This window comes from Plodia interpunctella, chromosome 11 (genome assembly GCF_027563975.2).
Source record: "Plodia interpunctella isolate USDA-ARS_2022_Savannah chromosome 11, ilPloInte3.2, whole genome shotgun sequence".
Lineage (NCBI taxonomy): Eukaryota > Metazoa > Arthropoda > Insecta > Lepidoptera > Pyralidae > Plodia > Plodia interpunctella.
Genome location: NC_071304.1, coordinates 205,692 through 228,366, shown reverse-complemented (window position 1 = coordinate 228,366; position 22,675 = coordinate 205,692). Strand labels below are relative to the sequence as shown.

The 22,675-nt window shown below is 35.5% G+C and overlaps 1 protein-coding gene across 1 annotated transcript in view; it reads right to left on the bottom strand.

Moving 5' to 3' along the window:
• Positions 1-19,642, bottom strand: part of sn (singed) — a 48,655-nt gene extending 29,013 nt beyond the window's left edge. The window contains exon 1 of the mRNA XM_053751833.2: positions 19,380-19,642. The gene's annotated coding sequence lies outside the window, so the exon portion shown is untranslated. The remainder of the gene's footprint in view (positions 1-19,379) is intronic.
• Positions 19,643-22,675: the final 3,033 nt, after the last annotated feature.

Genomic DNA, 22,675 nt, shown 5'->3' with positions numbered 1-22,675 from the left:
CATTTTCTTAAACGTCGACTAAACTATCAGGCAGTCAGCCATTTCCCCGATAAGGCATTCACCACCCATCGACTACGGATATCGATGGATTCAATTTGGTTTGACTGCCTCTAGGACTTCGACTATTAATGCTTATTCTATTTGACAACTTCGACAGTATTCCAGACGATTAATTGTATGAACGTCAGTAGTCACGATTTAAGTTCGATCATGAATTATAATTTCCTTTGAATTTGCATCAAGCACAGTTTCTTTAAAATTTCAATCACTAATGTAACACCGAAGATTTTTTCCTTTACTTAAGAGTTTTGCGTTGCGTTGTAATGGTTGTGCATATCTTACAAGCGTTATGCGAATGAATTAATTGTTTATATTTCTTCACGCTTTGCTTGCAGACAAAAAGATACCTGTAGAAGCATAAGAGGATATTGAAAGGATTATGTAAGTGACCTGCCATGTAGTAGTCACGCACTATGATCATTATAATTGCATGGTCCATGCGGATTGAGACTTACATCAAAGACTACAATAGGTATGTATACATGCGTAATTAGGTACCTATGCAAATCGTTTTTACTAGTAAACAACTGCTGCAGGATAGAACATGTAACCTTATCACTCCCTCAGCTTGCAGTATTAATGAGTCCATTAAGATAAATAAGTAGGAGCAAATATAGAATTCCAGACAATATGTCTAACATCTATTTTGTCAGATTTTTGCTACAACTTAACCAAATTAATTAATTCAATAACATCGTCACGTTAATTGTATCCCTAAATCATTGTCGTCTGCTTTGCTGTTGATACAATCAACATCACGTTATTTAACTTATCTATCTAGATAGATAGATAGATATATATCTATCTAACTTACATTTCACTGCTATTATTGGCGTGTATAAGAGTCAGGAAGTACTTTGACATTTGTTGACTCGTTCGTGTTGACTGACCATTAAAACCATAGGTCGCCGATACAACGCATTCTGACCCGCGGGGTCTTCACAAATCACGCCATTTATTGTTATCAAATTTATTTATTTATTTATTTATTTATTTATTTATTTATTTATTTATTTATTTATTTATTATCATCACATTCGCTGGAGGCAATAACAAAAGTTAAAGTAAAATTATAGTTATTGTTTCATCTTTAGATAGTTATGGTGGATCAAAGCGCTTCTTTCTTTGAAGTACAAAATTTTTTTCAATAATATATTGTATTTTCATCGCCATAATAAGAGGTGTTAGTCGCAACAAATTCTAGTTCACATACTATTCTAATTTGCAACTAAGTGTGTCTGTTCGGGTGAAATCTTGCAACTTTTGAACCAGATATCTTCATCCGATCGAGCTGTTTGGTATATTCAGCTGTGATTGAGCTGAAATTGGAATACACGTTTAGTTTGCATGACGACAATAAAAACTTGTGTGTGTCTAAACCGAAATCTTTCTATTGAGTCCGCGAGTTGGAAGGTGTTAATAAAAATAATTGTATTGTTTTTCAAATTGACGTTATTTTCAAGTTAAACCCAACGATGATTCCGAGTGAATGGAAATATGATACGACCAGACACGCGATGCGTCTGCGGTTACAAGAAGACCACTACTTAGTACTTCAAATACGATTAAAACTAGTTCATATACAGTATCAAAGTAGTACATTATGATATCAGCGTGAAAATGTTGCAACAAACATTCAGATGAGAAAGAGAACAATTTTAGTCGCCTACCTAACTCTTCAGATACTGTTGTCGGTCTGACCAAAAAGCATCAAATCAAAATTATGTGTAATACCTGCAAAATATAGACATTTTAATTTATAAGAATGTTGTAAGTTGTTGTAGTTTTTCAGATAGTAACACGGTTATAGAGATCGTTTTAAATACCTTAATAGTTTATTCAGCTTTATTTATAAACTTTCTGTATAAATCGTTTCTTAAAATAAATAACAATATTTGTGTGATACAAAAGAACTTTTTTAATGCAAATAAGATCTTGAGTGTTACTGGAATGCGAGCCAGTAGTAAAGGTGTTATTACAACAAGCCTGTCTACAGTTTAACATAACTAACAAATGGCTATCTATTTTAACTACCATTGTCAAGTTATTTACAGCACATTATCATACCGAAGCAAAGCCGCGGGGGGCAGCCAACATAACATTTATTACGGCTTGAACTTTGCATGTATGTTCAGTGGAGTGTATCGCGTAAACAAGCTGGTGGGCGAATGACTCATTAGATACTTATAAATTACAATGCTCTAACATTGTAATGTGTAGTGTATAGCTACATTAGTTGTAAAAGCCTAGACGTTTATTTTCATTCACTATCCATTTTTTAAATGAAATAATAAAGATTCAAAAAGTGAAGGAACAAAGTGGGTACTTCATGTTAAACTAAGAACAAATAAATAAATAAAATTATTCGGATGACCAAAGATCCAATATGTTAGTTACGTCAATACCTTCAAATGGATTGAATACGTTATTGAAATGTTGAAGAATGATGAATGAATGAATTAATTTGTTGAAGAACACAGGTCAAACGGCTTTTCAATCTTTTATCAGATCTCCGTGTCGAAATAACCCTGAATCTAAGGATATCAGGGAAGTTAGTCCCTCCAATAAAACAAATAATATATTACAATGATGAGATCCCTATAAAATTGTTACACATCAAACATTACATTATGTCAAGTGCCTACTTTCTTTACATCGTATCGGTTACGGTGAGTCACGCTGGGGAAGCTATAAATAGATTTATCGATGAGGTCCCTGCACTTGGACACGGGGTGTATCGGAATAACAAGTAAACAGGGATGCGCCGGCGCAGGGGGCGGGGCAGGGCTGCGAAATATTAAGATTTAATAATTGATTGTCATTAGTTCCTTTACAAGTTCTTTTGGTCGTAGAAACTCCTGATAGTTTTTTGTCAAAGTACGCCTTGTGTGCATTAACAAAGAGAACATTATGTATTTAGATAGAATATAATTTTAGGACATTTACTGTTCGAAACTGGATAGCGAAGGTTCAGTACAGAGAAGGTTAACGTAAACTGAAGAAGACTAGCCATCATATGGCTGATGGAACTTTTAATAAGTTTCTCGGTTAAGGACGAGCATATGCAAAAAAAGTTATATAGAATTTGACGACCTCGATGGCGTAGTGGTAAAGTACTTGCTACTGAACCGAGAGGTCCCGGGTTCGATCCCCGGTCCGGTCGCGATGGAAAATGATCTTTTTCTGATTGATCCGGGTCTTGGATGTTTATGTATATGTATTTGTTATAAAATATAGTATCGTTGAGTTAGTATCCCATAACACAAGTCTCGAACTTACTTTGGGGCTAGCTCAATCTGTGTGGTTTGTCCTAATATATTTATTATTTATTTATAGAATTGAACATATAAAAAGAACATAATAAATCGAAATAAAATAAACAAATGAAACACTTAACGGCTGTATGGCACTAACTTCCAGTTTAATTCTAAACATTTCATCATAAAAATGGTGTGTTAAAAAGCTCAGAATACAAATTAGAATGAAAACTATGTTCTTTGCCCAGAACCGTAGACAAATATCTGTGATCAATTTCACAAGTACAAATGTTTGTTGACCCTATTGGATGGAACTCACAAGTTCAATTTCCCGAGTCATTGCGCACACGCTATGCTCTCTCTTAACATGATGTCTATTGGTTAAATTATGAATATTGAATTTTAAACACGATGCTCCGACATGAATGTTTTAAATCGAATAGACTGACAAATTGAGTGAGACGTTATTACATATTCATGGCGTAGATAAGTTATTCATGAAATTAACAGAAGAAAACAAGACAATATAAAGACATATATTTTTAAATAGCCTTGGGCATTACATCAAACAGATAACGCTATTTCCAAATCTGTCTGTAGCACTTATTATACTTAATACTAAGGCCCATCCCGGCTCCGCTCGGCTTAAAACAAAATAAATTACATACCTAAACCTTCCTCAGGAAACACACTATCTATTGGTGAAATCCGCATGAAAATCCGTGCAGTAGTTTTTGAGTTTATCGCGAACAGACAGGCGCTGCAGGGAACTTTGTTTTATAATATGTAAGGATTTAAATTAATATATATGTATAATTATGTTGTGGAGTTAAATATATATCCGGTCCTCCTACATATGGCAGTGTACTAAACACTGGATGCATTCTGCAATGCAAGTTTGTATGGCTCGTCGGACCGGTCGTGTACCCGTCTCGATACCCGAGCCGCGACCTTTGATTGTCTGTGGTTATGGTTTGTAAACATCAGCTTCGTGATTTATTGACCAAGCTCAAGAAGTACTAGAAACATTTCATTTTTCTGTCGAAAGTTTGAACTTGGTGAGTTAAATTGGGCTTAACTGATTTTCTAACTGGATGAAGGCGGGTGATTGGTAGATGATATAATCATACCCTTATCCCACTTAATGTGTGGATATGATATGGTTCAGAATTAGTGAAAGGTTGCTAACCTATCGAAAAATCTCCTGATTGAACACTGATCGAGCAAAAAGTAAGTAGGAATTAATATAAGACCAACTTTTGAATCGAAAGAACATTTTACATTTACAAAACAAAACACAAAATAAGTTATTGATGTCACCATAAAGTTAATGGCACATTAAAGTATTTGTAATGCACAGTGTGACGTTTCTATCACCATTATAAATTCGGGTAATAAAATTATCCTTAACTTTATTTATGCGCACGTGTTCTTGTAAAATACGGAACAAAAGAGAACTGAGTTGCAGATGAGAACTAGGTACATTGAAAGATGGAAAAATATTGAACCAGAATCGAAAAAGAGACAGACAGTAGTTTTCCCTGATAACATAGACGATGACATAATTAAAAATTGCGACGACAGATAATTATATACCAACTAGGTATAACTTATTTTCTAAAGGTGCAACATCACGAAAAAGTCATCAACATAAAACAACAAGCGGGCTTTTTACACGTCTAGTAATTAAATTGAAGTTTGGATGGGTATGAAATAAATTAAAATTTCCAAGGTACCATAGCTTCACGTCAGTTGATACAGCATCTCTTTCACCATCTCGAATAAGCACATAATTCTAGAACAATACATATTCTCATCTGTGTCTTCAGTGTCTTTGGAATTTGCACCCATACTTAATCCGAAGTCGCCTGCTACCTCACGCGAAGTGAAGCCGTTACTCTTGGGGTCAATGCCCGCGTTCGGTCTACATCAATTACCCCGTACTGGTCCGCTAGCCGCACAAAAACTGCCAACATCACGCCCGAAATACCAAAATTACACTCTAAATCTTACACCACAATGCTTAGATTGCAATGGGGATGTAAATCTTTAATCACAAGGCGAATTGCACTTCGATTCGATTTCTATGCAAGAACGATGAGTTTGCGATGGTGATCACGATCCAGCTGTAACATCTTGATCGGTTGCAAGATGAGATGTAAATCGTTTCCGTTGTTCCTGGGAACCGGTTCACCGGTTTCAAGGACCCTTGACGAGTTCAAAAAATAGCTTGGAGAGGAATATAAAGATCACAAACATTAGGTTGGTAAATTTGTTATATAAGTTCACCTCAAATAGTAACGGAACTTAATGCGAAAGCCGATGCAATCATGATAGCTCCAATAGAAAATAGGTCTATTACCATGCAAAATTATATAAGTGTTAAAACACAGTTTAAAAATGTGTTGCAGGATGTTCAAACGCATATCTTGTTATGATTGGATTACAAATTTCGGTAATATTCTTGTCTTGTTGAAAAAGACTGTTGCGTATAATACTTATTTAATAAACTCTAAAAAAACTAAAACATTGTTACATACACGCAATATTTGAACAATTTTAGTAGCAGAGGAATATAAAAGTAGCTTAGATCAGGTTCCTGACAATAGGTTCAATCAAAGCCCAGTATCCACATTGGAACATCTTGCAACAAAAGGCGAGCGGCGACGCGTGACAGCTGTAGTCTCGCATCGCGGCACACAGACAGACCGACAAAAACTGAGATATCCGAGCCAATGCCCTATAGATTCTCTATTTTATAGAGAAGAAGTGAAAAGTAACAGAAACAAATGAGCAAAGGTCGCTAGAAAACAAATGACTAACTACCGAATATTCAAAAGTTTGTATTGAAGTTGGTATTGAAAATGATATGGCGAAACTAATTACACTAATTACACTTTCAGAAGAACGCGAAAAATCTATGGCAAAAATGGTGGTAAAACTTCGGCTCAGCCGTGGGAGAGCCGAGGGCTGGAATTGAAATGATGAGATATATTAGGTATTGATGTAACAGTTTCCATCTGAAAAAGCTTGTGCTGCATCTGATAAGGATTGACGTAGTACAACATATCAACATAAGCATTTACCGGAACCTATAGTATACACATACACACTGATTTCAACACATTGAATATTTTTATCATAAGTTTGACCATTGACTAAGAAATAGTCCGACCTGCCCCAACATTCCACCAAAACTGGGCCGCGCCATGTGACATTCATAAAATTAGACATTCAACCCAGGTGTCTGGAATGATGCAACAATAGATTGCATTAGGAATGCAGAGCAGTTCACTAAAGCTTGGCTAACGTATGGTAAACTAAACGTCGATAGATGTATAAATAGTATGATGCAGTCTGTCACTATCGCGGTGCAGTTTGCTGAAGTTTGCGGTTACATTGCTGGTTTTTCATTGCGGTAAATAAAAGCTCACATGAACATGAACATAAGCACCACACCCAGCCAGCTCGGAGGCTGAAACGGACAAGCCGAATACAGGCCGTAGGCCGTACCTATGCGACGCTGCTTCCATCCATCAAAATCACTTATACAAACTATTTTTCACGTTCACGCATAAGAGGTGTGCGATAACTCGATAACTGCATTAGAAGTAGATTATTACGCTATGTCCGATGTTAACATCGCGTCAGAATAAATCCTAGTCAACTTCTCAGCATTTACCACACCACTAGATCCTTGTCAACTCGTTGTTAGTTGAAATTAATCCGTCGACAAGCGGACAGTTAAACGACGTCGAGATTGATAATTATAGTTAACAGCTCCGTTTGGTTTTGTTGTAGCGGTTAGCGCCGCTCATTTGTTGTTTTAGCTCCAATTTGTTCCATGATCGTGTCTTGTTAATGTTTATTTATGTGTTTTTTTTTTCTTTATTTTGGGCAGCTTTGTTTTTGATTGTTCACGTGTTAGCAGAACGACGTTGAGTGACTTCACTAATTTTTTCAAAGAGTTCTATTTTTGTTTCAATTATCTGTATAGGTAGGTACTATAGCTAAGTGCAGTGGGAGTGGGCCTATCTCAAACTGAGCATTAATTTAATTTAGATGTATTAAAATTACATTAGCGTTCTTTTATTTAAATTGATTACATAAAAAAAATATTCATATTGTTTGACACTGACAAACCTATGATTTTATTAATCCCGTAAACGTGCGCACGCGGGCCTAAGAAAATTTTACATAAGTCTAATCCAATTTCAAGGGATGTGTGTCTTATAAAAGTAAAAGGAGCAAACATTTCCATGTGGAACATTCCCCTTGCAACCACCAGCCAGGCGCAGCTGCAGGCGGGCGGCGCGGCGCATGCGCGAATGACCTTGACACTGACGGTCGATGGTCGCCGTCGCCATCGCGACGGCCGTCGACCCTACGCACATGTTTGGTTCACTAAAAGCTAAACAGGTTATTTTTAATATTTACTTGTACTTTAACTTATTCCCTATTACTGTTTATCAGTAAGGACGTAGAGAAATATATTGTATAATAAACAAAACTGCATAATATATATTTTCTGTCAAAACATGGTGAAAATTTAAATCAAAAGATCTGTATTGTAATCTGTACGTAAAATAAAATATCCAACAAAGTAATACATAAAAAAATTGTTCATGCCATATTGTGCTCATTCTCCAGTTGTACCGTGAAAGCAATGATAAACTTAGTTCTAATCACAAGTCTGTAAATTGTATTGTGCGCAAGCAGCCCATAGCGCTTCTTCATTATGCTGTACCTATAGTGTCACACTTCGAGAAATAAACAACCTGAGTAACTTGAGTCAACTGCAGGCTGCAAGCGACTGCACTTAGACAGAAATAGCAGCAAGGAATGCACTCTGTTAGGAAAGATTTACACCAGTCGCGGCGAGTTCACATGCTTTGCTGCACATTTTGTGGTCATGCGTTTTATTTTTAGCATGTGTGTCAAGAAACTATTTTTAGATTTGTATTAATTTATTTTTTTCCCTGGTTTGACTGAAATAGGTTTATTTGTTTTTCCTTATAATAACCATTAGCTTTGCTCATCTTTTAGTTTTAATTTTTAAAGAAAGGTAATACGTACTTAAATAAATAAATAAATATATACGGACAAACCACACAGATTGAGCTAGCCCCAAAGTAAGTTCGAGACTTGTGTTATAGGTTACTAACACAACGATACTATATTCTATAACATATACACATATAGATAAACATCCAAAACCCAGGTCAATCTGAAAAATATCATTTTCCATGTTGCCCTGGCCGGGGATCGAACCCGGGACCTCCAGTGTAGCATCCGGCGTGATGACCATTAGGCCACGGAGGTCGTCGATTATAAACGTCCCTTTTTTCTTGGCGATTATTTAGATTTAAAAATCAAAAAATTCAAATTCAAATCATTTATTCAGAAATTAGACCTTCACAGGCACTTTTTCTCGTCAATCTTTATATTTATAGTTATTTCTCACAAGCTACATTCTACTGGCATTTCGGAACGACCACTGCTGAGAAGAAATGCCGAAAGAAACTCATTTGAACAGTGTTGGTCCCTATCATGCCAGATCGGCTTACCATTATTGTTTCTTACAAAAAATTTTTCTTTTTCTTTTCTTTCTAATAATATATAAAAGTACATAATGTACATAGTCAAAAGGTATATCAAAACAGGTTATGATTGTGATCCGAGTGCTGATTATAATATATATATATATATATATATATATATATATATATATATATATATATATATATATATTATAATCAGCACTCGATGTGAAACACAATTAACTTACATGAAAATATATGAGAAACGAGATGACCAGTTCCCTCTGGCAGCACCCGTTCACGAGTTGACGCATGGGACAGCCATCGCGTAGCTCAACCATAATAGAGGGAACCTCACGACCCGGCCCACGACGCCACCACCAGATTGACCATTTGAGTGAGCATGACACACTGATTCCCATGACTTCATAATTACAATTCTTATTCGTCGAAATAGAAGTATAATTCAGACACTTGAAGATCACAAATCAGGTACATGTTTTACAAATAAAATTTAAATGCCATACGAATTATTATAACAAAAATAAAAATTATGAATAAAATACTAATATTTAAAACTTTAATGTTAGTAGTTTTTTAAAAGTTTAACAGCTAGTAAATTTTATAATGGTCAGACTTCCCAAATGGTCTAAAATATAAAAATTTTGTTCACAATTGCTTCAAAATGTAAGACCAAATATTTAATGTTTCGTTGCAGAGACTCAGTGCAATTCTTGGCTTAATATGTAATCTACTAGAAATGTTTTGCATTATGTATGATAACTTTCACCGCGTAATTGTCAAATTATACATTGCCTGGGCCGCAATTACAGACAAACATAACGACCGACTCGGATGATAATAAATAATAATTTTATGAATATGTATGTATGCGTTCCAAATTTTGTATTAGGGACACTTTATAGGTAACATGTGTCTGCACATTTTGCAAGAAATAAAAATAAACAACAGAAGATGAATTGACGAAGACGAACATTAATTATGTTTTTACATTACATTAGAAAATTTTCCTAATTAGAGGAGTGAGTTTCTCGTAATTATAACGCAAGGGTGCGTAGTGCATACATTTTAACTAGATTCTGTGCAAACAACGGTAATAATCACATCGGCGAATTATTTTATGGCTTGATATCATTTCATACAAATTGATAAATAATTATTATAAATTATATGTCTGACTTTCAATTATATAGGTAGGTACATCTGCTTACTGTAGAGGTCAATGTCTCCATCGATATGTTACGGAGAAACGATCTTATAAACAAACATATAACATGTGCATGTTAATTTGTACGTTCACACGTTTTATGTGCAACAACGAAAATTATTTTTAACTATAAAACTATTTTTTTTTAATATAAATATTCTATAGATACAAAACCTGAAACATAGATACAGAACCTTACAATACAAACTTGTATAATAAGTGACTTAAAAATTATATGACTTCAAATATTTATTATTGTAAGATTTCTAACTATTGACTGAAACTGAAATATACACTGAGGATCATGGTGCACGTAAATTATAATCTTATTTTGATTACCCATGATTAACTTTTTGTGGTTAAATTCCACAATAAGTTTGTATACCTATCGTCAAGGTTGCAGACTGAATAGTCATTTCTTTGACGATTCTTGATGATCTACAATATATACATCCACGTAGTCATAGAATTGGTAAATAGCCAAAGGATAACAATTGATACTAAGCGAGTAGAGTAGGAAAGCAACCAGACTTACATTAACATATCCGTCGGGACGGCGTCTGTTTGTGTGACCGGCTGTAGGGCGCGACGTGATAGGCATTCACTACCAGTCGCATACAGAATGGGATTCTCTAAGGTGATTAAAACTTCACTATTTATAACCTTCGGGAATAAATTGTCTAAATAACAGTGAAAACTACAACAAAATCCGTTTTGTGGTTTAAACGAAGACAAATTAGAAACAGACAGACTTTGTTTTATACTATATATGTAGTGAGAAATACAGATTCAAAATTCAGAGAAAAATATACCTTCCTGTATTTACTTAGATTTTTAACCAAAAATAATCGGGACTCGGGGCAATTATCTTTTTGCAAATACACAAACTACCCTGTATACGATTGCAATTCGTGTAATAAATTTCATCGAAATCCTAAAGCTATTTTAATAGAGTTTCGACATTGTGATTGAGGAAAAATTAAGCACTGGCAGTTTTATCCTCCTAACTTCTAAACTAGTTCATTTATCCAGAACTTATTACTTCACTAACTTGAACTTTGAACACACAGTAATCAAGTTGGTCGTTCGTGGGAACACTCGCTACGCTACTCGTCAAGTCAATCGACCATTGTTTGGTGGTTCCCAGACTGTCAGACCCGACTCCTTCAGTTATCGAGATATCGACCATCTGCTTTTACAATGAAACTATTTTATTTATCGACAGTTAATTATTTAACTTACCGTTGCTCTGAGATTTCGAAAGTAAACTCCATGACTCTTAATTAAGAGATTACTTTCGTGGTTAAATGTATTGCTTTAGAATGTATAGTTCTGAAGTAATGGTTGATTTATTTTCAACGTGTTTTAATTTTATTATTATTTTTTAGAGGAAATACGGAGTTTCTGTATGTTCATTATTCGTGTCATCTCATTTTGTCTTATAAAAACGGTGTTCAAATCGGCAGAAAAGAAAAATGTGATCTCGTACTCGGTGTACGTACGAGTAGGTACACTTGTGTAAATAGAGACATTATTACTCACTCGACAACAAGAAGAAAACTGATAAATAGACAACCTCATTAGGTTGTATATATATTACCAGATGAGGTGAGAGGAGAGAGAGGAGAGAGATGAGATGAGAGATGTATATAAAATATTTGATTTAAAATGTTAAATATACTATTTATTTATTCATTTATATTACCTCCTGCGCTTGAGTCAATCCGTCAGTTACATTCGAAATCTTTGGTCCAATCTCGTCTATTCATGTCACACATCAAATTGATTGAATCGTTCCATTAACATTTTAATAGGGTTGAATTATATCTAAGATTGTTCATTTGATTACTTATACCTTCTTCAGCAGTATTAATATTTGTTTAGACGATTAGAGAATTTCAAATGCATTAAAATTTCCTATTAACGGTATATAAACGATCAAGTGATTTATTGGTACGACTGCGATAGAAATGAGTGAGAGGGACAAAACGCACCGACAGACACGTATAAAAACACAATCAAGTAAAATGCCTTTTGATGTAATGATAAAACTTATGTTTTTAATTAATATTAAAAATAACTGTAATGTATTCGAAAAGTGACACAGGAAATGGCTATCGAATAAAAGATTTTACTCAACAACAGAGAAGTGTTATTTCGCACTGTCTCATGTTGGAATACAAAAATCAAAAATGGACGTTAGAGACGGTGAAAACAAAAAGCTTGTTAAAATATTCCACGAAGAATGTTCACGGACACTGTTCACTTTCCAAAATAATCAAGAGCCGCTAGCAGCACTTTCCAACGCGAGAGATGGTATCTCCATTAAATGAGCTGATTCTGAGCAACGTGTCTAATTAATTGCGCTTTAGAATATGCTACGGATCTTGCTTATTGTTCAGTGTTGGATGTGTAGCGTGAAGTTTTTGATTATATATCTACAGTCATCGTAACAACAAGTTTTTTTAAGTATGTACTTTCTGTCGCTTGTTTGCATTAAGTACATTTTCTTCAATCTATGCACAAGCATAGATCTAGCTACCCTATGATGCCAGGGAAGACCGCGAAACAGGTGGGATGACATGGATGGTTTCTTGCGGCAGCATATGCACTTCATAGAGATTTTTGGAAAAATCAAAGGGAGATTGCACAGCAGTGGAACACTAATAAAAGATTGCGAAATAAATTCTGTTTTCACAGACTTTATATGGCCGAACGAGTCGCTATCACACCTAGAAGAAATATTTAGAAGTTTTTTGTTTACAACCCAGTGTGACACAGAATATTTTTTGCTTCACAACCAGATGCGGCAATCACAGCGACAAATTGTTGCTGAAAGTGAGGGCATCGTTTTTAATTTTGGAGGGCAAAATCCATATCTGTGATCCATCCATCCATAGATGTGTACCTAACTGTACATCAATTGCAAGTAGATCGGTAAGACATTGTTAGATTTTATTCAGGCAGACACTAGTTCACCAGACAGAGTGAAACTAAACAAAGAATAATGTCAACACATATGTATTTAGCCTGAGGAATAAATTATACTTAATGACTTTTATCAATTCGAACTAGCAGAGGCACGCGGCGCCAAACATTGCATAAATTCTATTAAAAACTCGTCCGACTATAACTTTCCTTTAATTGGCAATTAATTTATTAACTAACAACGAATATAAAACTAAACCGTTTATATAGATAGTTGAATAAAATGTATTGGAATTATATATATATATACGGTTTTATATAATACTAGCTTTTGCCTGCGGTTTCGCCCACGTTAATTTTCCAGGATGAAAGGTTACCCTATGCTATGCTCTTCTCCATACTTCAAACTACATGTACCTATGCAATTTTTTTATAATGCTTCAATGCGAAATAAAACGCCAAAACTCCACTTTCCGCGGCAATATCAAGCCTGATTGACGTATCTGGTAATTCTATCAAATTATCGCTAATATTTATCAATATGTCCGATTACGATAACTCGTTATTACACAGAGAGGCTTTCTCGATTGCTTTTATCGATACAATGCGCTTTAAGTTACTGATATGATAATGTCCCGAGTAGTGAAATTATCTCATTTTACCATGATATTAGTCAACGTTTATTTTCAATCTAGGTATGTTAATGTACATTCTAGTCCAGGCAGGTTTATCGTTTCTTTAGCTTTGCCCCAAGGTATCAGATTCTATTCAAATTCTTAATGCGATAAGTTGGTTTATCTTGTAGCATGTTTTGTATTTTAATTTTGTTATGTTTTTTGATGAAATTTGCATAGATATAAAACTTACCTTTAAGAGTTTTAGTTTTAAGAGGCTTTACCTTTTATTAATCGCAGTCGAAATCGCGGGCGGATCGCTAGTTGACTTAAATATATTTTGTTAGGTACCGAAATTTAGAATTGGTCTGTTTGTACCGAAATGTCAGATTGGAATAATGTTGATATTGCAAAAAGGTGAAAGTTTTTAGTTTAACATAATGTACTTACGCAAATCGACTTTGTACCTTGCATTGATATCGTTTTTTTTTTAAATTAGGTATTGTTGCGATTTAATATTAATATGGCAATTCGTGTGTCAATATGGAATCCTGACAGGTTTCGACCAGGTAACAATCGTGGTGAGTCAGCAGGTAGCAGACAGACACACAATGGGCGGATGCGACGTGTGTTACATGGCACTTGTGGATGTCATCCCAAATGAGATTTAAGTTTATCTGAAACGTGGCGAAAGAAACATTTTTCTGTTTCATTGTTGCTTTTATAATGACGTCACTGGTGGGCTTTCCTTATGGTTGGATAAGGTAGGGTCTACCTACCGCACCGGAACTATGTATAGGTACTCCCTAAACACCTCGCAGGTCCAATGCGGATTGGTAGAGTAATTTAATATGAAAAAATTAAAATCAGCGTTTAATATGAAAATCAGTGTTTTTATACTCTCGCTTGTGCAAAAAGTATCGCTGAGTTATGACCATTTTGACTGCTGCAGCACACGAATGTTCGTATTGTGCTTTTAAGGATCTACTGTGATTTTTATTCTGTTATTTTGTGTCTGTAATAATTGAATAAACAATTTATCTATCTATCTAATATGACTGAAATACAGAATACATTTTTGGTGGCCTATCCAGTGATTGATCATTGTAAAAGTTAAGTTAACTGTACCCGCGCTCTTAATGATATTGTTAACTCAGAAAAAGGTAGCAACAAAGCATAGACGCATTAACAACAAAGTAATGGTGACAAGTGAACAAGGAATGTCATCAATATCTAGTAGCTGATGGATGAACAGATTTCCACACGATGTCAGTTCTACGTGGTCACGCGACGCGAACTAATGAAGTGTGAACTGAACGCACACGCATCACTGTGATGTGACAAGCTATGATACACCAATGAAATCTAAATCTTGACGATCATTTAATAATAATTCAGTTGTAAAAATAAACTACGTACTCAATTTACGTAGTCTTTCTAGACAAGGACATAAATAATTTAGACGAGAATACGTAACAGTAACTGTTCTGAAAATTTTCCAGCGTAACAAAAAACCAAGAAACTTTAGTAATAAAATTAAACAAGAAGAGGTCTGAAAAGACGATTTCGATAGAGATACACACTGCTTCTATTACAAGTTAAAGGATAGGTAGGTAGGTATTTATTGGAATTATAACCAAAAATTCTTTAGTAAGACCCATTATTGCATCGCATTTTGCTACCATACTTGGCATAAGTAGGATTTGTTATAGGTTGGATAGCAGCAGCTTGGTAAGCAACAAGAAACGCACGCTTCGCCCTCGTCACTAAAACGAAATGGGATAAGACAAGAAGAAAACAAATGTCCTATTGAAGTGTATGCGTGAGAAGCACCAATTATTGTCAGATCGGATCGCGACGCGCTTGTTAATTCTGATCTATTTATTGCGGAATCATTATCAGGCATCAGTTTATTCTGCGACCGGGAAAGTTGTGAATTGTGTTCAAATTCTTCACTATTAAATCTTAATTCTATGGAAAACGAGGAAATGATTAACATGTCACGAACCCAGAGAAAGTGGGATAAGGATAACAAATTTAACAAGTACTTATGAAGAAAATACAGAAGTACTGTTCACGAAACCAGTGTTATTGTAATTTTTGGGAAAACTGCAATATAAATAAGCATTTTTTAAACTAATTATTTTTGTTTTCTTATAGTTATTTGAAAATATATTCAGATATGCTAGGTCCTTGTAGTGACGTGTTTTCTCATCGTCCATTAATTTCGGGATTTTTTGAAACTAACGTACATTACGAACCTTCGGCAATCCTGAATGTTCTTCGTTCTATTCTAAAGGATTGTCATCTTGATTAGTTTATCAATCATATCTGTAGATACATTTCTTCAATAATAACTTGTCAAGTCACGTGAATAACTTAAAATCGAAAGTATGGTAATAAATTGGAAGCTGATGTTATTAATATTCATCGTGGTGACTCCACGCGAGCACTTTCTCATATCCAACGTCAAAGCTTGTCGCATTAGTGAGAAGTGATCACTCCCTCGCCTCTTGGGATTGCGGTGACAGATCTCACAAATCTCGTCTTGGATTTAAAAGGCTGTCTTGATGCAGAGCTTAAGATTTGTCTTTTTTAAATATTATTTTTTTAGCATTCAATTCGTATTCGTCGTCGATAAGTCCGCCTTTGCTCTCATTTAAGTTAGAGCATCTACTTAGTTACCTATAACCTATGTTCCTTCTGTCAATGTGAAGATGAAAGATGTATGTATAACTATATATCTGCCTCATTAAGGAATTTTGTCCTTAAACAAATTCACATACATTGCACCATTATTGTAATTTTTATGGTACTACAATTTTGAGGATGATACGAGGGCTGCTATTTATGTATCCGGAATAACAAAATTAAACAAACATATATTATTACATATGGTTTTATTGTTTCTCGAAGTATTCTCCGCGATGATCTATGCACTTCTGCATACGATGAAACCAATTTTCAAAGCACTTTTTCCATTCTGATTTAGGTATGTCCAAAACGTGTGTTTTGAACGCATCAACGGCCTCTTCGCGGCTCGAAAAACGTTGACCACGTAATTTATTTTTAATGTTTAGAAATAAATAAAAATCATAGGGTGCCAGGTCGGGGCTGTACGGCGGATGACCCGTCAATTCAATCTTTTGACCCTCCAAAAAATTATTTGTTTCAGCCGACTTGTGGCAGCTAGCATTGTCGTGATGACGTATATTCTGCGTTGTGGGTTGTTCTTTCGTATTTTTTCAAAGACTTCTGGCAAACAAATGGTGGTGTACCATTCAGAATTAACCGTCCTACTATTCTCTAGTGGCACTGTAGCTACATGTCCGTTGATACCAAAAAAACAAGCGACCATTTGCTTTAAAGTGCTTCTCGCACGAACAACTTTTGTTGGATTCGGTTCATCTTGAAAGACCCACACCGTTGACTGCTGTTTAGTTTCAGGGTCATAAGCATAGATCCAGGTTTCGTCACCTGTGTAGATATTATAAACAGCTTTTGACGTGCCACGGTTGTATTTTTTTATCATTTTCTTACACCAGTCGACACGAGCCTGTTTTTGATCTACGCTCAAGTTGTGCGGAATCCAACGCGAACAAATTTTTTTAACAATTAAATGTTCGTGTAATATCGCGTGTATACTCGTCATACTAATGCCCAGAGACGCCTCTATCTCGCGGTATATAACATGACGATCTTGCATTACTAATTGTCGCACAGCATCAATATTTTGTTGTACCACTACCGATTTAGGACGACCCTCCTTAATTTCATCCGTGAGCATAGACCGTCCACGTTGAAATTCCTTAAACCAATAATACACAGTGGTTTTCGATGGTGCTTCATCTCCAAAAGTTAAAATCAGTTGTTCGATGCACTGTTTTTGAGTTAATCCACGCCGAAAATCATAATAAATCATCGCGCGAAAATGTTCACGAGTTAAATCCATGGCAATGAAGACAAGCTATTTTCAAAATTGGCGCCAATTGAAAAAAACAAATGACAGGGACATGAAAAATATTTATTCTCTAGCCGAAGAGTTCTATTTTCAAATGTTGTAATTACTTTTTAAATATTCTAGAATTATTGGCCAGTTCCGGATACATAAATAGCAGCCTATCGTATTGTCGTTGCTGCATTATCAATGGACATTAAAATTTGTTTCAAGAAATGGTCTCCCGGAGTCGCAGCAATGAAACGGGACGGACACTTGGATATGATACAATATAGAGTAAATCTGTAACCGATTGGTACTGAACCGGTGAGCGATTTAAGTATACTGCTGACTGGAGACTAGCCCAGGAGGATTGTGTAGAAGGAAGGATGACTATTCTCTGCAATGGTTCACAACAGGTTGACGATGATGATATTGTCAGAATCTAGATGAAAAGAACAAAACTGATGTCCGCATAACACTTTCGATATTTTCGCCTCCTTTTAGTATTGTCAGCTAGTGTACGATTTAGTGAGTCGATTTAGCATATTTTGAACATATAAAAGTTATTCTAACTAGACGTCCTCGACAGAAGAATTAATAATATACATTAACATAAACAGACACAGTGCAAATTCGCTGCTATTGCGGCCGCATACCCCAGAACACGTAAAATAGCTAGTACAGTAGTAAGTACAGTCAACTGCATGTCACATTACCCATCGTGCATGGACTTTTATGAGGTAGTAATAACGGCGTTTTTGCAAACAATTTGGTCAGGTTTATGTACTGTTACTGTACCTCGGCGGCGTTCCGTTCTACGTAGGTACCGTTTCCTGAAACCATTTCAAATTCAATTTATCTGCTCTTGATGAGATGAGGAACCCACTGTAGCCGCGATCGATGCATTGATTTAATAAGCAATATAGATTTAGAGTTTTTTATTTCTTCTATTCTATTATATGCTCTGTGTAAGACCATTTAAACTTTCTAGATACCTATTTAAAGTTCCAGTTCTGTAATTAGGATTACATTTTTTCACAAAAATAATTTTAATTAAATATTTTGTAAATTCACCTCATATTACAGGTTTGATTCAAGCGCAACGCTGATACAGTCCGGGAGACAAGGGCTCAAATGTGATGACAAACAACTGACTATTTTATATGCTTAATGGGAAAATAAACATCACTATTTTCACTTCTGAGAACGCTATTAGAAGCCATTGTGCTTTGTTTTTTGTGTGTATATTATCAACAAAGGGTAATAAACCAACAAAAACAAAGGAAAATTCTATGCTGACATTAGTGATGATTTCGAGGAAAACATACTAAATATTAAAATAAGCACAAATATTAGCAATTCGATTCGTAACTTAGGTAGGTCCTAAGTAAGACTAAAGTACCTACTCATTTCCTTTTTCATCAAATCATGACGTCCATAAAAAAAACGTGAGGGTAGGGAACAAAACCTCGTACTTCAATTAGTTATAACAATTATATGATAAGCAGGCTATTATTTGCTGAATCTCATCGCCATCGTTCCATGCGAGTTCAGCGCATACAATATTCATAAATAATTCATATGACGACACTGCGTCTAGTCGTAGTTCAAGATCAACGACAACCGCGAAGGAGATATACAGGACTTACAGGCACGAGTGAGCGAGGGTGCTCAGCCCCAACTCAGCTATAAGTAGGCAGTATGTTACGCCTGCCATCCCGCGGCATACCGGGCGCAATCGATCCAGGAGTCGCTCCCCTACGCACCCAGCTCCAATACCATGCACTCCCGCGAAACTAAGCAAAAACTTACCTTTTCACACTTCAGCGAGCTCACACACCAAAGAAATGCAGTCACGTAGATCGCAAACCACTGTTGCACCACGAAAAAATCGAATTCGATCAATAAGTCTCCACAAACATCAATTAACTTGTCACTTAATTTGAATTATACGATTATTTATATCCTTAAATTTGCTCGTGCCGGCTCAATAGGGACCGGTGCGGATTAGTACCAGAATTGCAACGCGCAGCAATACTACCCCCACGACGACTCGCGGCGGACTGACTAGATTGAAGATGGCGCTATGCGTGCGCTCGGGATGACGCGCGTGAATGCAGCCACAGGAGCTCCGTTAGGAAGTCCACCAATCAGAATACAGAACACAGCCTATGCGCCAATCGACGATACGAGTTTTTCTCAAGTTATTTTGCGTGAAAGTTCAAACAGCAGCTTCAGCTTGTGATTCAATGATAAAATTATTATAAGCTCGATGCAAGTAAATGAAGTTATTAACGGTTACTGAGGTCAACATACGGATATTTTAAAAGTGGATTCTCATTAAAGTTCTCTTTGTTAAACCACCCAACCACATGTGTTGCAATTAGACAGATACAAAAGGCTTTTAAAATAATTTAAGTAGGAGGTAATTATATTAGACATTTTGTTAGAAAATATACCTAGGTACTTAGGTTTTAACATTTCCAACATGAAAATGAATGTTTCCTTTTCCAGAACAAAATTAGCCTACAGATCGGCAGGTAATTAAAATTGAGAGGCGTGCCTTTAAACTCAGACACAGGACTTGAGTATCTACATAGTTCGAAGTAATAGTGCTTGTTGTTAATAACAAATGTAGTAGCGTATAGTATGGGAGCTAGATCATTTGAAACAATTTCAAAAATAATAACTGCCTCGTCTGTCAAAAAGTGAAAACTGATCTACAACGTTGAAATATGAACTGATTTGAAGTCATCAAAATATATTTTTAATTTATACGTAGTATATGACGAGAAGCACTTTCACAAGTTTGGAAAGTGTCGACAAAATCATAATTTGCATGCGCACAAAACGCGGTGCAGTGGAAATGGCGAGAGTCTATACGAGTGCATTGTGGTTTGCTCAATAAACCTGGGAAATCTCAAGTCGTTCTAACTTACGACCTAGCTTTTCAATATGACTTTCAATTTAAATACGCGAAATTCTTATAAAATTCGTCAAATTGGCCATAACAATTTAGATGCCAAGTGCAAATCTTGGTCGTTATTAATTAGAATATTGAACAGTAAGTGAACAATTTAAATGTTGATCTACTACTTTTTAAAAGATTATATTTGCATTGAAATTATGCCGCAATAGCAACAACTCAAAAGCATTTATCGTAGAGTTAGAATGCTTGGAATATTGTCCAAGTTTCTCTGCAAGAAATCTCCAGTATCAACAGAATGCCGGCATTCAGCTAATTGATTATATTAAGGAGCCACTGGACCATGGCATTGGATATAATTATAACTTGTCTTTATCGAGATGTGTAATTGTATATGTTTAGTTTACTTCTTTATTGATTTTTATATGATTTTCCATTATAAAAACGATTTTAAAATCATTCCTTAAAAATAGGAAAAAAAAGCGCAAATAAGTTAATTTGCATATTTTTCCATGCAAAACATACAATTTGTACCTAGCTTTTAAGAACAATAGTAATTTATTGACCCTGGCAATTAAATTCTCTAACTCGTACACTAGCGCCACCTATTACTACTAGCGCTATTTTGGTTAATTTTGCTAAGAAATAAAAGAAATTAATACAATCTGAAGTGGCGCTAGTGTGCGGGGAATATATACAGTTCTAACAGTAGATGCTCTAACTGCTATTTTACCATTTGACAACTTCATAGCACATTAAATAAATAACTTTAAATTAGTAGCCATTTTTTGGCTATATCACTCTATTGTTCACTACTTGCCAACGGTGGGAATCAAATGTGTGTCTGCCTTGTAAGCACGTAGCACTGCCGCCGCTGTGGTTTCAATATAAATATTAAAATGGTGCAGGCAGACTATGCGTGCGAATGCCATTTACGTCGAGAACAGCATGGATGCATGATGCATAGGTAGTTGGTAATTGTTTGTACGTCTGTCTATAGATATGGTTATGATAAGGAAACAAGCGGCTGTTCAGACTTATGTGATCTACTTAGGTCGCTATTTAGTTATAAAACGTAAAATGTTTAGCTATGATAGTTTTGTGCAAAACACAAAATGAAATGTAGAATGCTCATAAGAACTAGATTCCTGAATTGCTCAAAGATGTAAATACTATCGGTCTTAGAAACCGTCTCTAATCCAATCCAATATATTAAAGTAGCGGATTAGATTACCATTTGTTCCATTATCGTAACCAAGTTTCATAATTTCAAGGAAGAAATGCATTACTTTTTTATCTATTTTCTGTTCCTCATCAATCTTTTCTTTATAACCAATATCTGTATCAGTAGTAAGCACAATCAACGATTAGTTTACCATAAAAATCAAGCCATTAGATTCTCGGAAGACATCAACTGGGATATCGGTAAATAGACACTGATAATGGTGCTTAATCTTCCGTCGGCAGCGGTCTGATGCTCCCAGTCGATAAACCATCATCCTCAGTTTACTGTGAAAAGATGTAGATAGCCATATCTTGCTTCGGTTAGGTCTGTTGGTCTATAACCACTACGGTATAAGTTTACCTAGTATTCGTTTAAAGGCTTCAGTGAAGGATATTTTTTACTGAAACCGACCATTAATCGCAATTTAAGTTTTTGAAATAAAGTATAATATTTAGTACTTAGTTAGTGTTAAGTACTTATTGATGTAAAGAAAAGTATAACATTTTTAACGCTCAATTTTAAGGTTCATGTTGCCGGTAGCTTCTGAACGAATGGTGGCAGTTGCAAGTACACAGTTTCAAATGTCAGCTGTTTGGATCTTTTAATCACTGAGGGATGTAAAACAACGTTAATTTACCGATTACGTCTTGCCAAAAATGATTTTATAAAGGTATCTAAATAAAATGTTGCTAACATTTGCCTCGTGCCGGCCTGAACGTCTTCATCAAGCACCAATTAGCGGGCTGTAACCTCAGCTTCCGTTAATATTGTAAGATATAGCCATAATCACACCACCAGCGTAAGTAGACCTACTGATGAATCCGACATTTGAATAGAAGTTGATGAGAATGAGGATAATCGGGCAGTAGATGAAGATCTAAGTAAATCAGTTGTGTTATTGTAGGCCAGCGTAGAAGAGCGTGAAGGCGCGAGCGTCTTGGCAATTTCGGTATGTGC